Source organism: Biomphalaria glabrata, chromosome 14 (assembly GCF_947242115.1).
Source record: "Biomphalaria glabrata chromosome 14, xgBioGlab47.1, whole genome shotgun sequence".
Taxonomy (NCBI): domain Eukaryota; kingdom Metazoa; phylum Mollusca; class Gastropoda; family Planorbidae; genus Biomphalaria; species Biomphalaria glabrata.
This window is the reverse complement of record NC_074724.1, coordinates 9014473-9029368: the sequence shown is the minus strand read 5'-3', so window position 1 is coordinate 9029368 and position 14896 is coordinate 9014473.

Below are 14896 nucleotides of genomic sequence, written 5' to 3'. Positions count from 1 at the left end.
TTTTTCCCCAACTAATTCAGGTACCCATTAGAGCAGGGTGGACTCAGAGGCGCCGAAAGATTCCGAAGTTGAAAATACAAGTCTTCACCAGGATTCGAACCAGGGACCCCGGTTCGGAAGCCATGCGCTTTACCGCTCAGCTACCGCGCCTCCCCTGGCCTAACTGTAGTGTTATAATTGATGTCATTGTTTTGAAAAGGCTCAATCTCATTTTTTTTTCAAGAAATTACAATTCATTTAATATCTACTAATTTGTAGTCATTTTCAAAAAATTGAAAATAAAACATGAGTGGTCAACAAATTACAATTCATTTAATTTCTACTAATTTGTAGTCATTTTCAAAAAAAATAAAGATAAAACATGAGTGGTCAAGAAATTACAATTCATTTAATATCTACTAATTTGTAGTCATTTTCAAAAAAAATAAAAATAAAACATTAGTGGTCAAGAAATTACAGTTCATTTAAAATCTACTAATTTGTAGTCATTTTCAAAAAATAAAACATGAGTGGTCAAGAAATTACAATTCATTTAATATCTACTAATTTGTAGTCATTTTCAAAAAAAATAAAAATAAAACATTAGTGGTCAAGAAATTACAGTTCATTTAAAATCTACTAATTTGTAGTCATTTTCAAAAAATAAAACATGAGTGGTCAAGAAATTACAATTCATTTAATATCCACTAGTTTGACAACGCTAAGGTTGTCAATTGTAGTCAAACTGAATTTAAGTTATCTTATCTTGTAGATATTTTCCAAAAAAATTAAACGAAACAGAAGGAACTCTGAAGTGTAATTGTATCCAATTAGTTTATGTTTCCTTTTAAGCACTTGGCATTGTCATTGTCACTTTATGGCTAAAGGGGACATAATGTATTGATCTTGGTGGTAGTACGAAGAGGAAAAAGTGACTGATTTCATCCTAAGCCTCCATTCTGTCTCGTCAAATAGTATTTTAGACATATATTAATATTTAATTTTACACAACAGAACAACATCATTTCTATAAAGTAATACAGAGAAAAAGGACTTCCTTGAAAAGTGGCCTCAGTATTTTTGCTTTAACAGTAACAATCTTCTACATAAATGAGTTCATTAACAAAGCTGCACAGCAACATTAACAATCTTTCCGGAAATCGACTTTGTAGCAATGCTATGTTCCCAGGTAGTAGCAAGTAATTAGGTAAGGCAAGCTAATATAGGTTTTATACAGCTGCCCTGTATGCCTTATGTATTTAAAAAAGACTGATCAGGGAACAGGTTAATCCCTCTCACGACAATTTTTAAAGGTCTCCTTGAGATGTAAGAGGGCTACTCTAGCATCATCAAGGTGGCCCTTGGGTCTTTTAGAATCGTTCTGGGATAGTTAACCAAGCAAAGGTACTTCTGTATCACAATTGTTCAGGGTTCTGTTAGGGTCATGTGTAAATTATTTCAGGATAAGGGTGTCGATTAAGGATTCTTTTTTCTCTTTTTACGAGGGGTTTAAAAAAAAAATAAAATTGATAAATAAATAAAAAATAGTTAATTTGTCTTAAACTATTACATTATTCATAAAAGATTCTTGACTTTCAATTGTCTGCCCTTGTCTATATTCTTTAGGATTATTGGTTTTGGTTAGTTTTGTTTCTAGTCTCTTCGCAGGCTCCATTCAGTTGCGTCTTGTTTTCTTGTTCCTTTGTTTCCCGGTATGTCTAGGATGAGGCTGCCGCTAAGATATAGACATTGTCATAGAGTTCTTGTTACGTTTCCACGGGCTTGCCGTGTTCTGTGAGTGTTGTACAGACACACTTGATGTTGACTTGTGACATGCTCTCCGATCATGTGATCAAAGAGGACGTAACCGCGAGGGAGAAATAATTCTTCAAAAGTGTTAACTTCCCTTTAAAAGACAGTTCTTTAATGGTTTTCCATAGATAAAGTTCAATTTGATTCCTATCCCGCATCTCTCAGCCCAAACTCTCTTTAACCCAGGTACATACACACTATCACACACTCGCATATCCACTTCAACTAACTGACATAATACCAAGAGAGTAACTTTACAGATTGATTACAGTATTTAGATTTTTATCTCTGAGGTCTGACAATTTAGTCAAGGACAATAAATTATACAATAATTACAATTTCTATCTAACCAGTATAGTTATCAATTCTATGTTCAATTATTTTTCTAAATATTAACTCTAGATTATAAGGATTTAAAGATACATTGTTATTAACAACTTTAATTCTACTGTGCCACACAAGACTTCTGTATTCACTCACTATTATTAGATTAAATTTATGAATCATCTTACTTTTGATTTTAGGCAATTTATTTAAAACAATAGCTAGGTTGAGATTAACATTGGTGTTACAGTTTGCCTCTAGTAGGACTTTCATAGTGCATCTAACATTATCAAATATTTTACATTTTAAAAACATATGGCTTTCATTGTTACCATTATCTGTGTGACAGAAAACACATGTGTGTACATTTCTTTTCTTACTTCCTACAGGGGTCATCCCGAAGATTAGTCTGTATGTTATTTCTCTGGCTTTGGGTGTAATGTGTTTGCTGTGTAGGTTTATAAAAGTGTCTCTGAAATCTATTACACCTAACTCTCTACTCCATTTGATCCTATTGAATAATCTTTCTTGTAACTGTTTCTTAAGTGTTGTATATGTGTCTTTTAATTTACTGTGTATTAGATGTTCATTGCCGGGGAGTATTCTTGATATGGATCTGTAAAATGGATGTGTGTTTGTACCAAAGTGGTGTGGGGTGTCATTTTTTATTGGAATTATTTTATTTAACCTTAAGCCGTAGTAGTATATTGTTATATTGCTATATTGTTATATTATATTATATATATATTATATATATATTATATATATAAAAAACAACACAAGACACAGATATTTTACAAAGAGAACTAGATGAATTACAGAAATGGGAATCAAATTGGAGCATGTCTTTCCACCCAGAAAAATGTCAGTTGTTAAGACAGTGGCGTAACTAAGGGGGGGGGGGGATGGGGGGGGGAGAATTTTAAAATCCCCCCGGGCCCCCACTTAGGGGGGGCCCCCAAATGGGTGTCCGAAATATATTTGTAAATACATAATTTAATATATATGATTGACAAATAGTGTCAACGGGTGTATTTTTTTTATCAACAGTTATGGAATAAATTTATCATAAAGATTAAACCTAGATCTAGGTCTATCAGTTCGTTGAGTTTGTTGACATTTTAAAAATATTTTTGCCGCGGAGATCAATTTAAAAAAAAAAAATAAAAAAAAAATTAGTCTTCCATTTTAAACTTTGTTGCCACGAATAAAACTGCATGATATACAGCGAATTCCAGGTATCTTGTTACCTTTACTAATAATAGATCTAAATGGCGAGTATCATATGGCTACACTAATTAACCTTGAAGCAAAATTTACAGAATCGAGTATAACAGATCTAAAAGTTATTCTTAACAATGCTAAAATTGTCCGTTATTCGGGTTTGGCGTCTATAATTTCAGAATTAAACTTCACACTCGAGTTATTACCCCTTTATTCATCTTTCCTAAACTCTCTTTTTATTTACATCTAATGATCTAATCCTTTTGCTTTCGCACAAAACATAAACAAAAAATAATGACGTAATATCATATAATATTAATACATCCTTCCTATTGAAGTTATTATCACACCCTTCCTTTTAAAGTTCTTAATAGTGATATCTACTAGCAGGGCCGGCCCTAGCATTTGCGGGGCCCTATGCGAAACGGATCGCGCGGGGCCTAGTCTGGGTAGGGATAAGCATAATGTCAAAATTATTTTTTTTTGAATTAGAAAATAGGCCTACTTTCGTCTTTGCAATAAATTTTTATCAAATGAAAGCTCGCAATGCCACTTTTTATTTATTGGCACCCCAAAATGTCAATTTCGTCTATTCTTCAGGAGATTTGAATAAATTCAAAAAAAGTTCAGGACTTTATCGTATATTTTGCCTTTTCATGAGATTTCCTGAAGGCCCTGAAAAATCAGCAGGTCGCGAAAACCCTGTTATTTTATATACGTTATAATTGTTCAATTTAATAATGTACACTTGGAATTAGCGCGGGGCCTATGAAAGCGCGGCGCCCACTGCGACCGACACTGTCTACTAGGAACTTTAACAATTCGTCCACTTCTGGTTGTCTTGACTGGAACAACAAGTTCTCTAGACGTTGGTCTATAACTGTCTGTTTCGTTTGTTCCAACAGTTTGCAGTTCATTGTCTCCATTGGTATCATAGTACCCAGAGATGTCTTCATCGAAACTCTTATTCAAAAAGCGTTGATTTCTTCTGTATGTTTTTCCATTGTTTTTCTTTATGATGTAAGATCTGGGTGCTTCTTTTTTTTTTATGAGAACTGCTTTCTGCCATGTTTGACCTAGACGAACTCTCCGACAGAATAATCTTTAGATAGTCTTGCTTTTGCATCGTATTTCACTTAGCTTTTCATCTGTCGTTCGTTGAGTAATGTCTCTGCATTTTCAGCTACCGATGGTTTCAATAGTTTGTGATCAGTTGGAATGATTCCCTGAGTTTTCTACTCGTCAGCAGTTGTGATGGTGAATACGGCAGTCCACTTATCGGAGTATTTCTATACTCGAGCATAACGAGATATGGATCTTTCCCACTTTTGTATGCTCAGAATCCTTTTGCTTTCGCACAAAACATAAACAACCAACAATGACTTAATACCATATAATATTAGAACAGAATCTTCTTCATGCAGTGGAAAATTAAGAATTTTTTGCCTATCTGGAATTCTGGTCAAAGCTCCTGTGCCCAATTAATATAGTTCGGAAGAAACTACAAAAGTCTGGACTGCATATACGGGAATCTGCTAAAGAAATTAGTACCCTTTAATGCTTTCTGAAAAATGATGAGAAACTGACAAAAACCCAATCCATCGAAAAAGCAAAAGAAGGTAGTGAATACTATGGATTCCCTGTAATCAAAACAACCATATGAAAGAAAAGACTTAATGGGAAGTTGAGTTCTAATGTAGGACTGTTAATACAACTGCAATTCAAACGTGTTGCGACAGAAGTGCTGGACAGATTTCATATGGAGATGAAGGGCAGATTCCAAAGGCTGGAAAGAAAATGGATACCTTTGGGTTTCTTCTTGAACCAAGACACCTGTTAGAAGACACGCTTGTGACAAACTGTGCTACTTTTCCTGTTTGTATGATGAAATAAATGGAAAATCGCTTTTTTTCAATTACCGGGTATGTCATTGATGCACGAGCACTTTTCATCAACAAACAGTAATACAATCACCAATAGACATATTGAGGAAACAGGCTTCATATGGGAATTACCTGTGCTCAGACTTTGCAACCTCCTCCGAATACCGCTAACTCAGGCCACTTCCATTACGTCACGTGAGAGATCATTCTCAAACCTCAAGCTCATCAAAAAGTATCTCAGGAGCACAATGACGCAAGAAAGGCTTATCATGGTTTTAATGTCAGTGAAGTCACAAATACTAGAAAGTATCGATGTAGTTGATGTTATAGATGTCTTTGCTGCACAGAATGCACGACGTGAAGCGATATGAATTGAAATTTGTCACTTGTGCATTATTTAACTAATAAGCAACGGTATTATTCATTAGAAGAGTCTTGATGATTACTTTTTGTTAAGTTTATTGATATACTGAACCAATTTGATTTGGGGCTTATATATTTTTGCGTACATTATCTCATGTCATATGTCGAATGTCAAAATGCAAGGGGCCCCCAAAGAGGTCAATCCCCCCGGGCCCCCAAATCCCTAGTTACGCCCCTGTGTTAAGAGTAACAAAAAAACTAAAACAAATTAATTCCACTTATCTTATTCATGGCAAACCAGTAACACAGACTAAAAACGCAAAATACCTAGGTGTTATAATAAATGAAAAACTGTCATGGAATCCACATATTGATGAAACTACAAAAAAATCAAACAAAGCATTAGGATTTATTAAAAGAAATTTCTATAAATCAAATAAGAACATAAAACTAAAATGTTATTTAACGTTGGTTAGGCCAATAATAGAATATGCATCCTCTGTTTGGGACCCCTCAACTCAAGAAAACATTAAGAAAATAGAACAGACACAAAATAGAGCAGTGCGATTCATAACAAATGAATATTCACATTTGACTAGAGTAACACCTTTAGTAAAATCACTAAATTTAGAAAGCCTTCAGGACAGAAGGCTCAAAAGTAAAGTAGCAATAATACATAAAACACTGAACCATAATCTTCAAATACAAAAACAAAATTTAATAAAATACTCTGAAAGACACAAAGATAAAGGCACATTCCTCGTCCCATATGCTAGGACAAATTTGTACAAATACTCGTTCTTCCCTAGTGCTATTAGAGCATGGAATGGGTTGCCTGAGCTAGCCAGGAAAACCAGTGACTTGGCAGAATTTAAGTCATTGGTTAATATGCATGACTAAATGCATGACGCGTAGGACGTAATCATCTTCTTTTTTGAAGTAACTTCTGTATTATATAAGATAAGATAAGATATATTGTTAATGGAAAATTGTTTGGGTTCTTGGCTACTTGTCCTATGTATTTTAATCTAAGTGCTTGTATTTTGGTTCTGATGTCCTGTAAGTTTATCCCCCATCCTCTTTGTTTTGTATAAGTGTTGTGTGTTTAATGTTCCTGATAGTGCTTTTAAATATAAAATTCCTAATGATTGTGTTTATGCTTGGTATAAAAGTTGGTGGAGGTTCTGTGATGTTTGCTAAATAAACTATCTTCGGGATGACCAGGTTGTTTACTAGTATTGCTCTACCAAATATAGTAGTTGCTGTATAATGAAATCTTTTAAGTGTGTTTTTGGTTTTGTTTAAAATATTTTCCCACTGCTGTGTGTGGTAATATGTTGGGTTGCTTGTCCACGTGATGCCGCATATTTTAATTGCCTTCTCTATTTTAAGATTAAAGGGGATGTTTAAGGGGATTTCCCACCTGCCCAATCCCATAATAAAAGATTTATTTATGTTGATTTTTTGACCCGCTTGCCCTCCCAAATTGAATAAACTTATCTATGATTGCGGCTGTCTTTTTCTGAGGAGGGAAAAAGGGTGGTGTCATCAGCGTATGCTTTAACTTTAACTACGGGCGTGGGGCCTGGGATTTTTATCCCCGTGATTCCACTATCTAGCCTGATGGTTTCTAAAAGGGGTTCTAGGCAAAGGGTGTATAAAAAGGGAGAAAGGGGACACCCTTGTCTAACAGATCTTCTAATAGGGATACTGCCACTAAGGGTTTGGTTTATTATGAGTTTGCTTGTGGCATCAGTGTAAACTAGCTTTATGTATTTCTTCATTCTTCCATCTGTCTTCGTCTTGTCTAGTATTTTGAAAAGGTAATCATGGTCTATTCTGTCAAAGGCTTTTTCCTGGTCAATAGAAAAGAGGGCTGCTTTCAAGTCTTTGTCTTTACAGTAATATATAATGTCTCTTAAAAAATGGTTAAGTTCGTCGATGTTTTTGTCTGGGTTGCTACAGTATTGGTCCTGTCCTATTAAGTGTGGTATGAGGGGTTTTAGTCTTAAAAAAATCATTTTCGTCAGGAGTTTGTAGTCGGTGTTTAGAAGTGAGATCGGTCGAAAGTCGCTAGGTGAGGTGTTGTTTTCTTGTTTTTTTGGTAGAAGTGTGATGTATGCTAAGTTGAAATCTCTAGGTAACTGTTCTGTCACTAACATGTCGCTGTATAGATTTAATAGTAGGGGTCCTATTTGGGGAAAAAAGGCTTTGTAAAATTCAAATGTCAGACCTTCTGGGCCAGGGGATTTGTTGTTTTGTGTTGTATCTAAAGCGGCCCTCAGTTCGTCTAGCGTAAAGGGAGCGTCTGTCTCTATCTGTTCTGTAATTGGTATTTCTTTGCAGTTCTGTAAAAATACTTTTTGTGCGTTGTCATCCGTCTGTTCCTTGTCATACAAATTAGTAAAGTGTTTCGTAAATGTGTCTGTTATTTTGTCCAGGTCGTGTATAGTTTCTCCTTTACTATCAACAATGTTGTCAATAGTTCTGTCAATTTGAATGTTTTGTTCTGCTGATAAAAAAAGTTTGTTAGGCCCTTCGGTTATTTTTTTACTTTTGCACCTCAATTCCGCTCCTTTGTATTGATAGTTAAATAGTTCTTCTAGTTGTGTTAGTATATGTGTTTTGGCTGCTTCGTCTTCTTCGTGTGTTAGTAAATTTTTAAGTCTTTCCTCTTCTTTTTTCCTTTTTGAGTTAACTAGTGTGGCCAGTATTTGGCTTTGCTGCTTAATGGAGCTTTTAATTAGCGTCCATATTTGTGTGACTTTGAAATGGGGTGTGTTTGAGTAATGTATTATATTTTTGAGGAGGTTTGCGATTGTTTTTAAATAGAGCGGGTCATTTAGGAGGTCGTTGTTAAGTTTCCAGATCGGTGTTTTTTGTTTTTTCTTTTCTAGTTTTGGGTTCTGCAGTTCCACTAAGACTCCTTTGTGGTCTGTATATTGTAACGTCTCTACGAGATGTGTTACACTTTTTGTTTCGCACGCCCTTGGCACATACACTCTATCTATCCGTGTTTCTATTTGGTGTGCCTTGTCCCTGAACGTGGTGACCCGGCCCGTGACCTCTACTTCTCTATAGGCATCTACTAACCGGAAAGCCTTGATGACTCCCCCCAAATAGTCATGCGTTTTAATTGTTACATGAGGAGTATGACCCTCTGTGTTTGTGTTTTGCTTGTCTAATTGGGAATCAATGTAATTTAAATCACCCCCTACTATCAAATTTTCTCCTGCGTTCTGAGTGTGTAGAATGTCACTTAGCATTCCAAAAAACTCGTGTTTCTCTTTTTTTTGAGCGGGTGCATAAATGTTGACTAACGTGTATGTGTGTTTTTGTGAGCTTGTCCTAATTATTACTATCCTCCCGCTATTGTCTTGATATGAGTGTGTGGTTGAAAACCTATTGGATGTTTGTAAAATGGCTGTTCCTCGTGGCTTTCTACCTAAACTAAAATAACCCTCCCGGAGGCCCATAAGAGAGACTGCTTTTTTGGCCTTGTGCTCTAACTGTGTGTTGGTCTCTTGCAGAAAGATAAAATCTGGCTTGTATTTCCTTGTGAGGTGTGCTATGTAGGTGTGTTTATTGTTAAGCCCTCTGATGTTGAGTGTCAAAATTTTGATGTCTGCCATGAGTGTGTGAGATTGGTTTGCGTGTTTGTTTTTCTATTGTGTGTGTGTGCGTTTTATCTTTAAGAGTTGCTTTGTTGTTTATGTGTTTGAATGTGTGTTAGGGTCCTCGCCCTCATCTATGACTAGCACTGACGGGGAGTCTGGAAAGTTCAGCTCGAGCTTGAACTGTTCTTCCTCTCTTTTCTCCTCCTCTACCCGGGGATCCTCGTTTAGATCCTCTGATGAGGAAGAGAGAGAGAGGGCCCTCTTTCTTGTTATTTTGGTTGGGGTGGTGGGTGCTGAACTTGCCCCTCCGGATGTTTTAATTTTTTTACTTTGCTTAGATTTGTTTTCAGGGCTGTTAGGTGGGGGGAGACCACTTGGAGTAGCTCCCATAGCTTCTATTTGTTTTTTTCCCCCTCCTTTGCTGCTTTCAACCATTGTGAAGCCATCTTATTTTAGCTGTTGATCAATCTCGGATTGCTTTTTCTCTCCCTCCCCTTTAAGGGCCATGGCATAGGAGATTTTCCCTCCTACCTCCTTTGCACCTTCTGTGGGGTTTTGGTCCCGTCTGGGGTTCGCCCTATTTGGACACTGGTTTGACCAGTGCTGATCCTGTCCGCAATGCCAGCACTGTTGTCTACGTCCCGGGATGGTCACGAGGACCTTGTAGGTCCTCGGATCGTCCTCATATCGTAACTGAATATAATGGGGGAGTTCAGTCTGTTTGCGGAGTTTGATCCAAGCCGCCCACTTATCTGAGTTGCCTAGCTTGATTGGCTCTATCTTGGAGCCTTCTTCTGCAAAGGCTCCAAAGATTTCTCCTATCTTTGATTTGTTTATGGTTGGTGCTACCCAGTGAAGGGTAACCCTGATTTTTTCGTCTTCTAAGGTACAGACATCTACCTTGAAGTCCTAATCATTCCCTAATGATTTCCCTAGTATACGGGTTCTCACTCGGGCGGATGTTGGGACCAGAAACCAGACAAAGGGGTTCTCGAAGCGATAGAGAGAACTCACTTCGTCCGATGTTAGTTTCAGGCACTCTATTAGGCTCGCCATAGTGGCCTTAACAGCCCCTTGGCCTGACAGCTTTAGAAGCAAGGTACCTGGGGCGTAGACAAGTCCACCATCCAGGTCCTTTTTTTCAATAAAAAATGTCTTAACTGACATTTTTACAAGGGTTTATCACAAGTACAGAGACAGAAAAGAGACGATAACTACACTACAAACTACACAGTACTTTAATACACAACCCTCGCGCCGTCCACTCTAAACAGTAACACACAAAAAATCACAGAAACACAAGTAATCCACAGAATAAATCCTCAAGTGTTAAATACTTAATCAATTTCATATTCGAATCCTCCAAAAAAAATATATCCTCAACACTAAAAAAAAATGTTGAAGAAATTGCAGTTTACAAGATTACTATTCGTTTTAAATTAGGTCTAACTTATAAAGCATACTAAATAGCTTTTTCTCTTTAAAAAACTGTTTGCATAAGTGATTTAAAAAAATAGATTTTTCGCTTTCAGAAAAAAAAAGTAGCCGTTGCATCAGAATTTTTGAATAGTCTAAAATATTGAGATTTCGGATTTTTACTATCTTTTCTAGTTTACGAGATCTAAACGGGACGGACGGACAGACATTTCACACAAAACTAATAGCGTCTTTTCCCCTTTCGGGGGCCGCTAAAAAAAGTCATAATAATTTTTTCATCTTGAAATAAGTTGTTTAATAGGAAACAAATGGTACTAAGTAAAAATATTATCTAGGAGACATTTTAATTTCAAACTATATTTTGTCCATAATGATATAGTAATACAAAACTAATAAAAATATATTTTGTAATGCTTAATAAAATATATTTATAAATGAACGTTTCACATAAAAGTTCAAGATTATTGAAGGACAATAGTAGAAAAAAAAAGTTATTTCAATATATGTGCTATTATATTAAAACTTTTAAATAAATATTATTTATAATGCTTGCATTTTAGGGCTTAGCTATGAATTTCCTATCATTTTGGGGCTGGAGGTTGACGCCTCTAAATTTTGCAAAATATTATATATATAATGTAAAAAACACTTATTTGGTGTCACCCCTTAAATAGGAGCCGGGGAAAATTTAAAAATTCTCCCCTCCTCTCCCAAATCTAGCTACACCACTGCTGCATTTTACACTTTTCCAGGAATATAGTCAAAAATATTATTTTTACAATTCAGATTTAACTTCATGTTTGAAAAACAAACAAAAAATAGGTAAAAGTGTACAAATATCTTGAAAATGTATGACACATATAAATTATAACACCTTATGAAAAACACATTTTTTAGGATGAAATAGAATGATGTTAAAATGTGTTAAAAGATATAAGTACACAATCAATTAGTGAGTTTTAAAATGCAACTATGATTTATATCTGTCAAAATTTGTGTTTTCTTGAGGCATCTTCAAAGTAGAATAAATAATATTCATAATCTGCTAAATACACTACTGCAATATTTATGAGATTACTTAAAATACAATAAACAAAAATAAGCTAGCTAACATAATGAATTTCCAAACCGAAAAAAACGTTCATAATAATTTCGAAAACGTTTTTTCTTATTATATGCACATGTAACAAAAAATGAAAAGACAATTGTTTTTATATTTCTTAAAATAAAAAAAATAATATCATCATCTTTTTATATTCAGACTTTAACTCTCAAGATTTCACTACTTGTTTGTGTTTTACTGCATCGTTACTGTCAACAGATCTTGGCAAAAGCTGATTTTTACCTAAGTAGTACAAAGAGGAAAAACAATACATTTCAAACTTATTAATGTTTCTGTAGCACAGAAACATACACTGAATAACTGTACTAATACATCTTTTCAGTTGTCAATTTATATAAAGTATAAACTATTTATATACAGTGTCAAATCGCTAGATTTTATAGACTATAAGAAACTGAAATCGGAGTTGTCAAGCTCTTTAATTGAGTCAGGGCTGCCTTATGTTATTGGAGGCCCAAAGCGATGTAAATTTGGTGGATCCAAATAAAATAGTTGATGCAAACCAAAAATACAAATTAAGACTGCGAAAAAAATTACGCTATTCAATTTATTAAAAACCTTACTGTATGATTTAGAGCTTACAGCTAGATTAGCAGACATAGAGCCATAGAACTCAGCTACGTTTGAGCTTTGATCCAAGTGTTGCTATTATTTCTCAAATATATTTTTGAGTCCTGAGTGAGGCCCCCATCTATTGGAGGCGGCTGTCTAGTGTTCCTAAGGACGACCTTGACTAATTTTATTTGTGTCACAAGTATATTAAGCCAGAAATACAATATAAAACACTTTCATGACTTAATACTTGAACACAGATGTGTGAACACACTAAAGATAACTAATTGTACACGCGTGCTGGTCTCTTTTGTGAAGTTACAAGCCATCTGCTGTCTTAATCGATACCAACGTTGATTCCACCAGAATGTGATAAATAATTACGGAGAGAAAGAGTTAATACGAGAATAATGCAAATACTTATCATAATCAAATTCTAAGAGATACAAAGAGTTTAAGAATATCAAGTGATTTCGAGACAAAGTTCTGCTTGGATATTTCTTAAATTAGATCTATTTAATGATTTATTAGTAAAAAATGTTCTTCCGATACATCGCTTTTAACTACACAATCTTAGAATTCTTAACTGCAATAGCTTATAATAGTAAATTTAGATTTAAAAAAAAAAAAACTTGATTCTTTACAAGCATCAAAGAAGCGAGTCAAATAATTAAATCCGGTAATCGGGCTACTGGTTAATCGAACCAGCCGCTTATTCGAACCGAATAAGTAAGTACCGAAATAAATCCATTTAAGGATTGTCAACGGGAAAATCCCACAGTGTCTAAACTGCATGCGTCTCAAATAGACAATGAAGTTCAGCAACTGGCCTGAACCCGGCCAAACTGTTCTTAATATTAGTTGAATATCTGTCACATCAAAACTCGGGATCTTGTTTGCCAAGAAAAAACGCCCTTTATTGTTTGCCTCCGAAATTGAGATAAACATTTATGTTTATATTTTGAGAGTAATTTGTTGTAAGGGGTACAAAAAATAGCTTAAAAGAATATTGAAAATTAAACACGCAAAATACTAAAAAAGTTTTTAAAAAAAAGTTTATTTAAAGGTAAGAACCATGGAATCACTACCATGTCTCAATACTGAAAAGTTCAACTCACTTTTTCAATACAAATACTTATAAACTTATTACCACTGATTAATTAGCACGTTGGGGGCGCTGTGGCTAAGCGGTAAAGGGCTTGGCTCCCGAACAGGGGACAGGGGTTCGAATCCTGGTGAAAACTAGGATTTTTAAGTTCGGAATAATCTCATATATGAGATTAAAAAAAAGCAGAGCTTCTCAACCTTCGGAAAAAAAAAATTATGGCCTTTATTTTGATAGCTTGTGGGTCTGAGGGAGCGATGTAAAAAGACAAAAGCGTTTTCTTGCATTTTTTACTACAGAAATGCATGCTCCTGACATCTACAGTTCATTATTCATCTTATTAAAAAAAAGGACCCTGTGAATAATGTATTACTTGTAAAATATTCTAATATGAATTTTTAGGCCCTTACTACATTGCAAATAAAATGATTTGAAGATACCCCACATATTTAGGTTAAGTCTTTGAGGATCGCCGCCCAAAAGAAAAAAAAACATTGGAAAAATATTTTTTAAAAAAAGCTCATTTTCAAGTTAACATTTTGTTCAATAGGCTTGATTGAAAGTATAATTCAAAGCTCTAACAAAAAAATTCGGATATAGGTGGAGAAATTAAGTGGACCAATAAGATTCTAGTCTAACTTTGTTTTGCATTTTTAGGATTCAAGTATAAATTGTGAGCTATAGTCCCAAATTTATTTAACTAGAAAAATTTCAGATTGAGTAAAGATTGGAAAAAAGCGACTAGGAAAAGAATATTTGGATTCAAAATTCGTTACTCTTAATACTGAAAAATTTCGTATGAATTCTATTTTTTTAAAAGCTAAGTCTTTCTTAAAAGATTATGATAAATTCATTATAAATTACATAAACTCTGTCGCCATATTTGACTTTTCTGTTTTAAAACATTATGTTTTCGTCTGGAAAGGGGAGGAGGCAAGTAGAGTTGAAACGATTAATCCTCGCTCCTTTTTATAATTTCAGCTAATGATTGAAATTGGCACAAAAAAAATAGGGGTGGGGTGACTTGATATAAAAATTTAATTTATAGCATATATAAAAGTTATTAGGGACAGATTATTTTTTATTTAGTAATTTCTTAATTAAAATACAAAAAGAAAAATTTATTGGTTAATGCTATGGGCGGAAGGCGATTGCATGTATCGCCCCTAACACCCGATGTAACCCTTTTTCCTTTTATATTTACTAATGATAACATTTGAGATCAGAATGTGGTGCGATATAAAAACAAACGGGTTCTCATATCAATACGCAGCTTATATTATATAGATATTTAACTAATTTTGTTCAAAAACTATTATTTCTCTATAAAATTAGGACTGCCTCCACACTCAGAGGGCTACAGTGGAGAGGGCAGTAGATGCAATTGCCACCCACCTTTACCCCACCGAATCTGCCAAGAGGAGCGGCAATAAAAAAAATATATTATTCGTCTAATTTTGCTCATAAACTATGATTT